Below are 15661 nucleotides of genomic sequence, written 5' to 3'. Positions count from 1 at the left end.
ACTCCAATATTAGGCTACTTTCACACTAGCGTTCGGGGCTCCGCTTGTGAGTTCCGTTTGAAGGCTCTCACAAGCGGACCCGAACGGATCCGTACAGCCCCAATGCATTCTGAGTGGATGCGGATCCGCTCAGAATGCATCAGTTTGGCACCGTTTGGCCTCCGCTCCGCTCAGCAGGCGGACACCTGAACGCTGCTTGCAGCGTTTTCGTGTCCGCCTGGCCGTGCGGAGCCAAACGGATCCGTCCAGACTTACAATGCAAGTCAATGGGGACGGATCCGTTTGACGTTGACACAATATGGTGCAATTTCAAACGGATCCGTCCCCCATTGACTTTCAATGCAAAGTCAGGAGTCCCCATCAGATCGGAGTTTTCTCCGATCCGATGGTATATTTTAACTTGAAGCGTCCCCATCACCATGGGAACGCCTCTATGTTAGAATATACCATCGGATTTGAGTTACATCGTAAACCTCAGATCCGACAGTATATTCTAACACAGAGGCGTTCCCATGGTGATGGGGACGCTTCATGTTAGAATATACTGAGAACTGTGTACATTGCTGCCAGGCAGCAGGGGGCAGACCCCCCCCCCCCCCCTCCTCCTGTAATTAACTTATTGGTGGCCAGTGCGGGCCCCCCTCACTCCCCAGTATTAAATATTACCAGTGCGGCGGCCTCCCCCTCCCTCCCTCCCCAGTATTAAATATGACCAGTGCGGCCTCCCCCTCCCTCCCCAGTATTAAATATTACCAGTGCGGCGGCCTCCCCCTCCCTCCCCAGTATTAAATATTACCAGTGCGGCCCCCTCCCTCTATATTTATTGGTGGCCGGGCCAGTGCGGATTCCAAGTATTGTGAGCAGTGCGGCCTCCCCTCTCCCCCCCTAATTAAAATCACCCCCCCCCCCCATCATTGGTGGCAGCGGAGAGTACCGATCGGAGTCCCAGTTTAAATCGCTGGGGCTCCGATCGGTTACCATGGCAACCAAGACGCTATTGCAGTCTTGGCTGCCATGGTTACTTGGTAATAAATACAAGCATTATACTTACCTGAAGAGCTGCGATGTCTGACCGGCCGGGAGCTCCTCCTACTGGTAAGTGAAAGGTCTTTAGCAATGCGCCGCACAGACCTTTCACAGGCAGCAGGGGGCAGTCGTGTACACAGTTCTCAGTATATTCTAACATGAAGCGTCCCCATCACCATGGGAACGCTTCTGTGTTTAGAATATACTGTCGGATCTGAGTTTTCCGAAGTGAAAAATCAGATCTGAAATAAACAGTTATGCAAACGGATCCGTTCTGAACGGATGCAAGCGTTTGCATTATAGGAGCGGATCCGTCTGTGCAGACACCAGACGGATCCGCTCCTAACGCAAGTGTGAAAGTAGCCTTAGACTCCATTCACATGACTGTATGTACAGTAGTTTGTGGTCTGCAAAACGCGTATCCGCAAAATACAGATGACGTCTCTGTAATGTCCGTGATATATCCGTTTTTTTGTGGACACATTAACTTCAGTGGGTCCATGGTCCACATTTGCAGCCAAGAATAGGACATGTTCTGTCTTTTGTGGAACGGGCATACAGATGCGGAAAGCACACAGATAATCCATTTGCTTTCTGCATTCGTATGTCCGTTCCGCAAAAATGATAGACCATGTGCTATACTTGGACACAAATGTAGATGTCATCCATATTTTGCGGATCTGCTTTTTATGGACCCCAAAATGCATATGGTAGTGTGCTTGAGGCCTTGTTCTGGATATTCACTATTGGTAACATAAATAGAAAAGGTTCTAATGCAGGGATGGCCAACCTGCTGCTCTCCAGCTGTTGTAAAACTACAACTCCCACCATGCCCTGCTGTAGGCTGATAGCTGTAGGCAGTGTGGGTATGCTGGGAGTGGTCGTTTTTCAACAGGAGAGCCTCAGGTTGGCCATCCCTGTTCTAAAGGAAAGAAGCGATGTATGATGGAATACACAGGTTATGCAATGGACACTGCTAGGCTGACAGTCTGATATGGAATTAATTGCAATGTATGGAAGATATAGAAATACTAAATTACTATATTCACTTTCAGTACTTGTTTGTTCCAATATCCGTTCCAACACTAGGTGAAAACATGTACAGGATGGGTGATACATGTCTGGGAGCCCACTGTTCCGACACCCACTCATCACTACAATAGGGAATCCAATCTCCCGGTTCCTCCTCAATGCATGACGACAGTGAGGAGGAGTCTGAATAGAGCAGTGGTTGATGGGGAGGTCTATGGTTCTGATGGGGACAGCCATGTAAAGTGCTTGTCTGTCTCCATCAACTCCATAGATATTTGAAATACTCTGTAGCCTCTTCACTGTGATAAGCTGTTTAGAAGGAACAGAACCAGGTTATCTGCTAGACGGCGTTCATTAATGGTATGTTGAATATCATTGATCCAGGCTGTTGGTGGTGGAATATTCAACACTGAGCTTTCAGCCCTTATTTCCGGTGGCATGCACAATCCATTTTCCTATTCTGGTAGTTGTAGGTACTGTTACCATGGCTGCTCATCCATGGTTTCCAGTATCCAGTTTTCTACTGGCCAGTAGAACATTCACCATCTGTCACCACTATTTCTATGTAGTGCTGGAGAACGAAGACAGTGACTATTGCCATTATACAGCAGCAACGTATGGCAGTGGTTTTACATAACAGGCCTTACTGGACTTGATGAGTTTGATGGTGAGAGAACGTGGCATAATATCATAAGAACTGGTGAAGTCCTGAAACCTCATTATCTGATTTGTGACAGGTTTACAAACATTGTAGAGCGCATATATCATTTAGTACGCCACTTTTTCAATGGCACTTGCTCAAAAATCTTAAGCATAAGTACTGATACTCTGATGGCCTCTCCACTTTCCCAAAAAGGGAGTGTGGTAAAGGCTGGGAGGGGGCGCAGCCGGCAACCCCACCATATTTATGATCATCTACAGCAGTTTTCTGGCGTCAAAGAAGACTAATATCCACACCCGCCAGGGGCAGTTCAGGCGCCTCTTCATACATCAGGTGCATCAACCAGAAGCATACCTGGTTATCATAGCCTGGGTATGATAAAGCTGCGCCTTACTTACATGAACACGGAAGTGGGACAAATTGTAGCCTGGTGCAGTTACCTGCTTTTTTTTGTATTTGTATATTGTAGTTGAGAAATATGGGGCAGCAGCCCATATCAACCAATCAAGTTGATGTTTCAAGACCCAGTGCTATGAGCAACTGTCCCACTTTCCTTTGCAAGAGTTTTGATGAAATTTCATCCCTGTGTTTCAGTTCCTAAATGGTAACATCAACAACAAATTTAAAGGGGTTGTCCATCTTCAGAAGCCTTTTGGCCAGATTTGCTGACCTGCAGTCCTTCTGGACTTGCAGAAGGAAGCATACTTGTCAAAATCAAGTTGGACAGGGGTCACATATGCCGCTGTAGGCAATGTCTGGACAAAGCAGTGATGTGTCCCTCGTCGGGTCATGTGACCTCGTTGATATTTATGAGTCTTTGGAAGCCTCTTGAATATAGTTAAAAGGTGCGTATGCTGTATTCAGTGTAGGCTCCTCTATCAGGTGTATACATTAGCAGTAGCTACATAAATCTTTCTTCTCTGCTCATTTTTGTAGTGCATTCTAAAGCAGTGTTTCCCAACCAGTGTGCCTCCAGCTGTTGCAAAACTACAACTCCCAGCATGCTCGCACAGCCAAAGGCTGTCCGGGCATGCTGGGAGTTGTAGTTTTGCAACAGCTGGAGGCACACTGGTTGGGAAACACTGTTCTAAAGAACTGGTGCAGCACAAGAGAGGACCAAAGTGCAAAATGCAGATTATGGAGGATGTTAGTCTTAGATGATAAGCAGACTGAAAAGAATAGGTAAGGATGGTAGATAGAGATGAGGAAGTTGTAACGGGCAGTGGGTGTGGAACCACTGCACCGTAAGCAGTTTAACTTGGGGCTAGTGCTAATAGCATTATCCTTGCAGTCTCCTTTAATGGCTATACATGGATCTGGTCTTTGCTGCAGGGGAGCCACCAGGCTGCTACCTCTTGAAATAGTCTCGTTGTGATTGGCTGCAGCGGTGCAAAGCACCAAGGGATCAGGCAATGCTCATAGTCGGGAAATAGGCATGGTACGTATGAATCTGTGAAGCTAGTTTGAGGTCAGAGCAGACAGCAAAGAGTCATGGTAAACAAGCAATGGTTAGGTCAGGCAGCGGAGGGTCAGAATCAGTAAACCGGCAAAGGTTGGTACACAGACAGACAAACAGAACAGCACACATTTCCAGAGAACTAGCAAGCTAGAAAACCAAAAGGTCGGGCACCCTCCCCTAGGGGGAGGTGTCTTAAATACTCTGAGTTAACCAGCCATTGGCTGGAGAAGACTAGTGTGCGCACTGCCCTTTAAGAGCTGGGGAGTATGCGTGCCCTAGAAACACACAAGGAAAGATTGACAGGGAAGCACAGGCCGCGGCCTGCACTAAAGACAGAACATGGGATGTCAGCAGCTGGGCTGGCTGTAGGTAGCAGAGGAGGGTAAGTGGGTCTGTACCACCAGCACAGCATGAGAAGAGGCTGGGTAAGTGATGCGGTGCCCGTGTCTGCTGCTGTCTCACTCCTCTGAGCATAACAGAAGGGGATATAGTGTGGAGTAGCGCTGTGGAGAAGTTCATTAATGCCTGTTGGAAATGAAGACTAGCTTGCCTGTTCTAATAACACAGAAACTGCAGAAAAAGTTAGTGCTTTCTATGATTAAAAAAAAAAGGCCACTTACCTGGGACCAGAACACATTACAGGAAGAATGCAAGCTAGCAGAGTGCAGTGCGATGCTCCAGGCAACCCTGGGACCTGGCATTCATGTGGATATTACTTTGACCTGTGCAATCTGCCTAAACAACTTACAAAGTCCCTTCAAGGCAACAATTTATTAAGACCGGCATTTTAGACCGCTAGATCTGCGGTGGATCTGCAAAGGTATGAAGAGGCACCCCAGCGGCAGTCTAAATGTAAGCCTTCCCTGCCCACTTTTTTTTTAGACCTGGCATGAGTGGGGTAAAGAAGCGATCTGCACCACAAATATGCCTGGTGGCCGCCAATATTCCTTAGTGGCTACTAAGGAATTATTTGAGGAAAATATCAAAGAGTTCAAGGTGTTGACTTGGCCTCCAAGTTCCCCATCGCTCAGTCCAATCGAACTTCTGTGATCAGTGCTGAAAAAATAGTCTGATCCATGGAGGGACCACCTCAAAACTTACTTAAAAGATCAGCAGCTAACACCTTAGTGCCAGATACTGCTGGCCACCTTCAGATGTCATGCAGAATCTTCTATGCCACGGATCAGAGCTGTTTTGGTGACACAAGTTGGGCTTACGAGTATTATAGGGGTTGTCCATCATCAGAAAAAAAACTTAAAGGGGTTGTCCAAGTTATATTTATTGATGACCTATCCTCAGGATAGGTCATCAATATTAGATCGGCGGGGGTAATTACACCCAAGCCTTCATATTGAAATGAAAGGGACGGCTTGGGTGTAATTACACCTGCTCACCACTGCAGATGCAACGGCTAGAAGGTAAACAGTGAAGAGGAGGCAGCGCTGACACTGCGCACGCCTTCTCTTCAAACAGCTGATTGGAGGGGGTGCCGGGTGTCGGACCCCCGCCGATCTGATATTGATGACCTATCCTGAGGATAGGTCATCAATAAATATAACTTGGACAACCCCTTTAAGTCCTCTGAAATGTAAAGTAGAGAAATTACTAATAATTTGCTCTAATTTTCCCAACTTTTCGGATGGACCCATCGGAATCCCCTAAAAAGGGGGCTGTTTGTCTCATTTCATTAGCTAAGCCAGCACCCTTCTCTCTCACCAGCAATGAAGGAGATGAGTTAGCTAATGAATTTTAAATATCAGAATATATTAGTTTCCTTATTTTACATTTGCAAACCTGTTTTTCTGGTGTTAATGTTATGGCAGATTAGTGTTCTGTATAAGTATATATATATATATATGAATCCACAGAAAAGGTTTTCCTTTATTCACCCATGTGATGCAACGTTTCGGCTCTGAACTTGAGCCTTTCTCAAGCCCAAGGCTTGAGAAAGGCTCTAGTTCAGAGCCGAAACGTTGCATCACATGGGTGAATAAAGAAAAACCTTTTCTGTGGATCCCAGGAGTGCTGTTCGTATATAATATAATATACCAAGGGGTAAGCAGCTCATTCCCCAGTGAACGTGCACCCAACCTTTCTAACGATTTTCGTCAGTGCCGCCATTCTTCTATAATATATATATATCCATCTTGCGTAAAGACTTAACATCAGTCATTTTGAGAAAGAAAGAAACAGCAAAGGACATTTTAAGTATCTTGTATCTTCCTTCAGTTTGTGGAGACAATGGTAAAATGAAATGGGCTGGAGGTAAATAGGTGGACCGAGGAGGTTATAAATAAAATGGGTGCAGCACCACATGGAATTAAGGTGTAGTTATATATAGCTGGTTCTTACCTTAGGACATGTAGGAGTGGTTCCTGATGTTTATGAGCCCAGGTATGTCCATTACCTTGTACTCCTTGTTCAGATCCGTAGTGATGACTCCCATTTCCTACCGACTTCCTCTGGCATTACCAGATCTATCATTCACTCAAGGTGTGATTCCAAGCCCCTCTTCACATTTACAACTATGTATACCTGACGCAGCCTTCTATCAGGAGCCTCTAAAAAATAAGTACTAACCTGCCAATAAGTGAACCCCCCCCCTAAGTCTTAATGGGGACAATCCCTTTAAAGGGGTATTCCCATCTCAGACAATGGGGGCATATCCATAGAAATAAATGGAGGGTGGCAGCGCATGCGCCCTCCGTTCATTTCCCCTCTCTGTTCTCATTGTAGGTGCGGGTCCCAGCGGTGGGACCTGCACCTATCAGACAATGGGGGCATATCATTGTCTGAGATGGGAAAACCACTTTAAGCTGTGTGAAAAGTATTACCAAAGGAAAGGGGGGCTTTGAGGTTACAAAGCTTACCTAAAGCCCTTTGCACACGGACCGTATTTTTGGTTCGCATCAGATCCATATTATTTGTGGCTCAGATGCAGACCCATTTGTTTCAATGGAGCCGCAAAAAAATGCAGATAGAACACTGCGTGCAGGCAACATCCGTAGGTCCGTCCGGCAAAAAAGATAGAACATGTCCTATTTGTGTCCGTTTTGCAGACAAGAATAGCCATTTTTAACATGGGGTGTTCGGAACGGAAAAATGCGGAATGCAACCCATCCTATTCACTGGAAAAGGGCAGAGCGTAACTGCGACTGTTCGCTTCTAGTGTTGAGCGCACTTGTGCTTTAAGTTCGGGTTATCGAAGAATCGCGTTATGGATTCCGCTACCCATAACGGAATTTAGAATCCATAAAGGGATTGTTCAATAACCCGAACTTTAGACGCTGAAATTAAAACACAAGTTCGCTCAACGCTACTCGCTTCCCTACAAGTAAACAGTGACGAGAAGCGTGCTGATCGGTGGGGGTCCCGGGAGTCAGACCCCCACTAATCTGATACTGATGACCTATCCTGAGGAGGCCATCAATGTGAGAAAATTAGACAACCCCTTTGAATCTATCATGGCCGCCACCAGCTTTCTCAGAATCAGATATAAGACAACATTGTGACTTATGAGGGTCTCATTTTGTCTGAAATAAGGTATTTTAAGCCACATTTGGTTTTCACGTTTTTTTACTTGGTGTCATTTTGCACACACCTGTTTCCTGGCGTTTATCAAGTCCTATAGAGAAGCCTATGGGAAAATGACCAGAAAAACCCGCCATACCCAGAGCATGGCGCACTGTCTATACAATATGTGAAGCAGGAAAATGAGGGTTGTAGTCCCCCGTTGTGTACATTCCTTCACGGGCACAGCTCTCCCCGCAGGAGCCGAGGATGGCGGCCGCAGCAGGGCTCTGCCTCCTCCCATTTCCCCCCCAGGAATTTGGGATTTCACATCAATTAGTCTCGCTCTGCCGGCTCCCTTTGTACGCGTCCTCGGCCTGCGCCGCCCTCCCTCCTTTGCATTCCCTTCCCTGGGGCCACCTCACACTCCTGCTCCATGTGCGTGCTCACCGCAAACAAACCCCTCCCCGCCTGCCTCCGACTGAGCGTGGCCGGCCAGGGAAATCCGCTCTCACGGGGAGCAGCTGCAGGAGAGGCCATGTGCTCGAGGGAGGCGGGAGGACGCGGCACATGGCAAGCGGTGACGAGCGAGCGCAGCACGTCCTCGTCCGGCAGGGGGCGCTCGCTGCAGCCACCGTGCCAGGGCCGAGCAGATGCCATCCTCCATATGGGTAGACGCCGTGCATATGCAGTGTATGGCGTTTTCAGATCTATCCATATGCAGATATTGAGGGGCATTTATGAAGCACGCTACGCCTGTTTTGGGTGGGTAAAAAAAATGTTGCAAACCCCTTTTTGTGACATCTTTAAATGCCCGTGTGACAATATTTTGTCCACTGAACAGTTGGGCGATGCGGAAATGGAAGTTTAAGGGCTCGTGCACAGATCCACCCAAAAATACGAATGACGCCCGTGTGCATTCCGTATTTTGTGGAACGGAACAGCTGGCCCCTAATAGAACAGTCCTATCCTTGTCCGTTGTGTGGACAATAATAGGACATGTTCTATTTTTTTGCGGAACGGAAACGGAATGCACATGGAGTAACTTCAGTTTTTTTTTTTTTTTGCGGACCCATTGAAATGATAGGTTCCGCATACTGTCAGCCCCCCAAAAAAAAATGAACGGACACGGAAAGAAAATACGTTCGTGTGCATGAGCCCTAAGGGTACGGAGTGGATAATAAAGGGATTTTCCAGTTGTTTTATACTGATGGCCTGTCCTCGGGATTGGTCATCAGTATCGGATCAGTAAGGGCCCGACACCCGCTGCGATTAGCTGTTTGAAGTGGCCGCAGCGCTCCAGGGAGTGCCAGTAACATTATGTCCATTAGTCAAATGGCTTAAGCGCAGCTGCGATACCAAGCACAGCCATTATCCAATGGGCGGCGCTGTGCTTGGTGAGCTACGCGAAGGCCATGGCACTCATCGGCCTCTTTAAACAGCTGACTGGCAGGGGTACCAGGACCGCATACTGATGACCTATCCCGAGGACAGGCCAACAGTATAAAACCCCTTTAAGGACGGATATGACTTCTCCTTTTTGAATCCACAACTGGTTTTTGGCTTAAAAACCTGAATCTGCGGCAGAATGGATTTTTCCAATTTTTATTTATTTTTAGTTTATTTTAGATCCGTGGGACCAACTGGCTGCAAAGAGTAGTCTAAGAGTCTGTTCACACGCTGCAGATGTCTTCAGAAATCCAACAGTAAGGCTACTGTCACACTAGCGGCATGGACCTCCGGCAGGCTGTTCCATCGGGTGAACAGCCTGTCGCATCCATCCTGCCGCTAGGGACCGCGTGCCCCCAGACTGCTGCTCCGTCCCTATTGACTATAATGGAGACGGAGCGGAGGCACGGCGAGAGGCTGCCGGAATAAATGTCGGACATGTCGTAGTTTTATTCCGGCAGCCTCCGCTGGAACTTTGCCCCGCTCCCATTATAGTTAACAGGAAGGAGCGGCAGTCCGGGGGCACGCGGTCACTAGCGGCAGGACGGATCCGACAGACTGTTCACCCGAAGGAACAGCCTGCCGGAGCCCCGTGCCGCTAGTGTGACAGTAGCCTTAGTGATTTTCTGTGTTTGATATACAGCGAGGGTGGCTTCTGCCGAGCGCTGTTGCATTGTATCTTTTACTTGTGTTTTCAGCCACAGCAACGTGCACCTGCTGCACTGGGGTGTGCGTCTGCTGTGTCATGCTGTTGTGCACACCCAGTGTACTTTTGGACTCATGTACGGTACAGTCCTGGCCGTCTTTCCAAGAAGGGAATGTCCTTCGTGTATGGGTGTGTGCGGATTTACTGGAGGAGCATAATGTACAGTAAGCTCACGAGCGGCTCATCCTGGCCGTGTGTGCCTGGGCCCTCCTCCGCACGTGCATGCCCATGTCTCCCAGTAATATGACGGCGCTCCAGCTGTTCATCTGCACGCTGTAGGCTTGCTAATCACTAAAGAAGCTGGAATGGAACGTGCAGGACTCAAGCTGCTGCACAAATCTAGTGACTGGAGGAAAGCCTTCTATCCACCAAGGAAATACACAAGATTACTGACTATAATTAGTGATGCACCGCGCAGAACTGAAATGCATTTCTCACTGCTGACCCGAAAAATACAGAATTAGGGCTCATGCACACGACCGTTGTTGTTTTGCGGTCCGTTTTTCACTGATCCGTTGTCCCGTATCTGAGTTTTTTTTTCTTTCTCTGATTTAAGTCCTCTTCCGTTCCATTATTGCACAAAACATATCCAGATGGTTTCCGTATTTGATCCGTTTTTTGCTGATAATATACAGAAACAGTAACTTATTAATCACCAAATACATGAGCAATATGGGCTGGGCATAGCATTTCTACAGTATGGATCTGCAAAATACGGATGGCATACGGCTGCGTTCTGTGTGCGTTCCGTATTGTTTGCGGACCCATTGACTTGAATGGGGCCTCGGACCGTGATTTGCGGACAATAATAGGACATGCACTACTTTTTTGCAGAGCGGCCATGCGGACAAACCGAATGCACACGGAGTAACTCCTGTATTTTCTACAGCACCATTGAAGTGAATAGTTCCGCATACGGTCCACAAAAAAAAAACGTAACGGACACGGAAAAAAATACGTTCGTGTGCATGAGCCCTTATTGAGGGATCTTTCAAACCAGGTGTCCATGTGGAATTTGTCTGGCACATTACATGTAAGGCTGGCCATCACTGTAGGTAACCAATGTTCGGGCAACAAGTATCCATCCCGACCACCACGTACACATGCACACTCAGCCGAGCTCTCGTGTTCTCAATGCGGAAAGGTGAATAAACCACTGCCAGACACCTCTCCGTTGATAACAAAAGGATCCCACATGTTGAAATCCAACTGCCCGATCCTTCTCCCCCCCCCCAACATCTGCCATCAGAGGACAGTCAGGACTTCCCAATACCTGTACTTTACTTTCCAGTATTTCTTTAGCACTGGAGCAAGGGGACTGTAGTTATAGAATATTCTGTTCTGGGGTCTCTATAGTGTGGTCTAGGCTTCTGTATTTAGGGGTTAGCCCGATCTGGGATATGTTTTAAATTGGAGTATGGTCTGGAATCTGTATTTCGAGGAGTCTGGTCTGGGGACTGTCAGTAGGTGTAGGTTTCTGTAGTGTTTTGGGATCTACAGTAATGAGTCAGGGATCCAGTTCTGTGTTATGGGGAATCCTGGTCTGGGGTCTATATGTGTAGTCTGGTCTGAGGTCTTTATTTAGGGGCAGGCTGGAGTGGTCTCCAAAGGATGTAGGTTGGGGGCACGCCCTATCTTATAGAAACCCTTACAAACTGGAGTTTGCGGTACATTGTCTGCTGTCCGGCTGAATGCAGCAATTGGCCTTCTCTTACTTTGAACTACATTGCATTGATTTACAATTCATCTGAATGGTGAACATTGGGTGTACTTCCCAGGCCGGGGGCGTTGTAAGCCGTTCATGGCCATTTCAAGCAGGCCAGTATATGTACCAAGGTAACACCCATATAGATTGAACTACGGACAGTGTTAGGTTTCGCCTTGCTAATAGCTCAGAATTATAAGACAGAATCTATTTTCTACAAGTGGACCTGATACAGATAGCCAGGCTTGCCTTAAGTTATGTTCGTATTTACAATGCATTCGGAAAGTCTTCAGACCCTTCCATTTTTCTTATGTTGCAGCCTTGTGATAAAATAAAATAAAAAAAATCTAATGTTCGCCCATCTGCTCTCAATACCCGATAATGACAAAGTGAAAACAGTATTTTAGAAATGTTAGGAAATTTAGTAAAAAGGAAAAACAAAAGAAGATGTTTGGAACAACCAAGACCCTTCTGAGAGCTGGCTGCCCCACCCAACTAAGGCTACTTTCACACTAGCGTTTTAGTTTTCCTGTATTGAGTTCCGTCATAGGGGCTCAATACCGGAAAAAAACGCTTCAGTTTTGTCCCCATTCGTTGTCAATGGGGACAAAACTGAACAGAATGAAATGCTCCAAAATGCATTCCGTTCCGTTTAGTGGCGTTCCCATACAACATGTTGTAGATTGCTTTCCGTCCAGGGATGCAGAGCAAGATGGCATGACCCCCAACACAAGTCAATAGGGACGGATCCATTTTCTCTGCCACAATAGAAAACGGATCCGTCCTCCATTGACTTTCAATAGTGTTCATGACGGATCTGTCTTGGCAATGTTACAGATAATACAACCAGATCCGTTCATAACGGATGCAGACGGTTGTATGATCAGTAACGGAAGCGTTTTTGCTGAACCCTGCCGGATCCGGTAAAAACACTAGTGTGAAAGTAGCCTAAGTAATCGGGGAACTCAATGGTCACTCTAGCTGAGCTCCAAAGATCCTGTGTGCAGATGAGAGCAACTTCCAGAAGGTCAACCATCACTGCAGTACACTACCAATCTGGGCTTTATGGCAGAGTGGCCAGAAAGAAGCCTCTCTTCAGTAAAAGACACATAAAAGTTTGGGGAAAAAAGCACCAAGGACTGAGGATTCTATGGTCTGATGAAATCAAGATTGACCTTTTTGGCATCAATTCTAAGCATCATGTCTGGAAGATACCAGATTCCAAATACCATCCCTACAGTGAAGTGTGGTGGTGGCAGCAGCTGGTCATGGTTAAGGGAAAGCTGAGTAGAGCAAAGTACAGAGATATTCTTAATGAAAACCTGATCCAGACTGCTCTGGACTTCAGACTGGTATGAAGGTTCACCTTCCAACAAGATAATGACTCTTAGCACACAGGCTAGACAACACAGGAGTGGCTTAAGGCTGTATTACACAGGCCGATTGAACAAGTGATTGTCTGGAGGGAAGCAGTCCCTCCCAGTAATCGCATACTTGCTAGCGGAGAACTCTGCTATTACATGCAGCGTTCTACTCCGCAGCATGGGGAGGAGCGATCACTAATGCCATCGCTCGTCCCCATGCTGTCTAGTGGTTTGCCAATGGCAGATCGTAATTAGACACCACGATCTGCCCCCGGCAAACGATTTTTAAGCATGCATGAAAATCACAATTGCCGCTCATTCATCGAGCAGTGGGCCGCAGTATTACACTGCAAGATGATCGCTAACAGGCATTCATACGAACGCTAGTTAGCGATCATCTGCCCAAAAATCGACAGGTGTAATACAACCTTTAGCAACAACTCTGTGAATGTCCTTGAGTGGTCCAGCCCGAGCCCTGACATGAACACCTCTGTAGAGACCTGAAAATGGCTGTCCACAGGTGGTCCCCATATAACCTGATAGAGAAGAAAAGCCCTAAATCCAGGTGTGCAAACCTTCTGGCCCCATACCCAAGAAGACTGGAGGCTGTAATCACTGCTAGAGGAGCTTCAACTAAGTCCTGAGTAAGGCTTCATTCACACGTCCGTGGAACACCGTCCGTGAGATACCGGACTGGCATAATGCAGGAGCGCCAGGCGTCATTGGTTGCTAGGACGGCGTGCGCTTTGTGCCCTAAAGGGCCTGAATACTTATGTCAATGCAAGATTTTTTCTTTTTCAATAAATTAGAAAATATTTCACTTTCTCATTATGGAGTGACGAATGATGGGGAAAAACATGAAATTCTTATATTTTTTTTACCACATTCCGCAACATAACAAAACGTGAAAAAAAAGGGTTGGAAGATTTTCTGAATGCATTGTGCATTTCGATTACGTGTCCATTGTTTAAACCAAAAATTACAGCAAGTTCCAAAAGAAGGAAACATCTAAGATTTTTTTTTTATATTTTGCTATTTCCCTTTTCCAGGATCTGCTCCAATTTTTGTAAAAAATAAAATAATAAATTATATATATATATATATATATATATATATAAAATGAAGGATGTGGACTCGTTTTACTGTGAAGATGAATAGCGTACACATATAGAGGGGTTTCCATATTGTCCGGATGCTTTCATGCAGAGACTCTGGAAGCCATTGGGTTAAGATCTGTGATTGCTAAAGTGCAGCAGCACTGTACGCTCCAATGTAATACTCCAGCTCATCAGCTCCTTAGTATTGTTGGCGTGGGAGTTTCTGCTTCAAGCAGGAGACGATGGGAATAAAAATAGACATGTCTTCCATTTTCTGGGCTTTATCTGCATTATGCACACTTGAATTACTAGCATAGTTGCAGTAGAGCTGAAGCATAGAACATTTGCAGCCAGGCTAGTCTGCACGGCAGCGATGTACGCCTGCTATCCATAGGATTTGTTCCACCTTACCAAATCCCCCCTTTTCACAGTTCACTTGTAGTGTTCCTGAGAATATTCACAAGCCGCTGCGGAAGTCTTTTAACCATTTGTGCTCCATTGCCCTATTACAATAAACTAAAATACGATTTAAGTCATTCCTTAAAAATACCACATGTGGAATGAAGGGTATGTTCACACATGTTCGATTTCATGCGGATTCTGGTAGGAATTTATCATTGCAGGTGTGATTGTGGCTATTTATTATACTGGAGTATAATACTTGCGCCAAATTCATGAAGATGGCGCTCTGTTTTATTAAATTTGGCGCAGCTGTAATGTGGTTTCATCACTGTCAGTGAAAGAACGCCAGATGGTTGCCTGGCGTGGAGATGCGACTTTTAAAAATGTGCGCATCTTAAATGAGACATAAAAGCGTTCCAATCTGTACTCCTGACCAAGCAAAGCTTATGAAAAGTTGCAAAAAAAGTGCACAAAATGTTGCATGCGACATTACCTGCAATCAGAGGTCTCAATAACGCCTGTACAAGCGTCAGACGCTATTACACTTTGAAAAAACGCTGAGGCGTTCTAATACTCGTCAGGCTTCTCCTGCGCAATGTGAACCGCGAGGGAAGCACAGCAATACTGAAAAAGCTCCATACTCGCAGAAGTCAGCGAGCAGAGAGCTTAGTTATGACGAAGGAAGCCTCTCTTGTAGTGTTAAGCAGCTCTTTGATGTGCTAAGATAGGGGAGGCTGGCAGGGCGGGCATTGGTGGGGCTTGTTCTGGCTGTCACAAGCCAGCATGTTAGCGATAAAGCGGTAGCACAGGCAGGAGAAGCGTCTGGGGGCAGCACCGTAGTGACCGGGGCTGTGTAGGAGGAGGCATGGCACCATCACTGTGTACAGAGCAGGGACATATATATAGCACATTATATACAGTAAAGACTGACCCACACCTAAAGCTGCTTATAATCTCTGCACTGCTTTCTCTCAATTAGAAGGGATAGGCAGAGCAGATGGGGACTGGATTATCTTAAGTGAGTGAAAATCAACAACCAAAAATGGCTCTGCAGCACTGTATAGCTCTATTATGGCAGCACGGTTATGGAACCACTGTATAGCTCTGCTATGGCAGCACTGTTATGGAAGCACTGTATAGTTCTGTTGTGGAAGCACTGTATAGCTCTGTTATGGCGGCACCGTGTATGGCTCTGTTATTGCAGCACTTTTGTGGAAGCACTGTATAGCTCTGCTATGGAAGCACTGTAT

The 15661-nt window shown here is 46.5% G+C and overlaps 1 protein-coding gene across 1 annotated transcript in view; it reads left to right on the top strand.

The window, feature by feature from the left end:
- The window catches only part of LOC122926660 (D site-binding protein-like), a 53256-nt gene that overhangs the window by 32040 nt on the left and 5555 nt on the right, over positions 1-15661 (top strand). The window lies entirely within an intron of this gene.

This window comes from Bufo gargarizans, chromosome 2 (genome assembly GCF_014858855.1).
Source record: "Bufo gargarizans isolate SCDJY-AF-19 chromosome 2, ASM1485885v1, whole genome shotgun sequence".
Classification (NCBI taxonomy): domain Eukaryota; kingdom Metazoa; phylum Chordata; class Amphibia; order Anura; family Bufonidae; genus Bufo; species Bufo gargarizans.
This window is presented reverse-complemented; position numbering and strand designations above follow the sequence as displayed.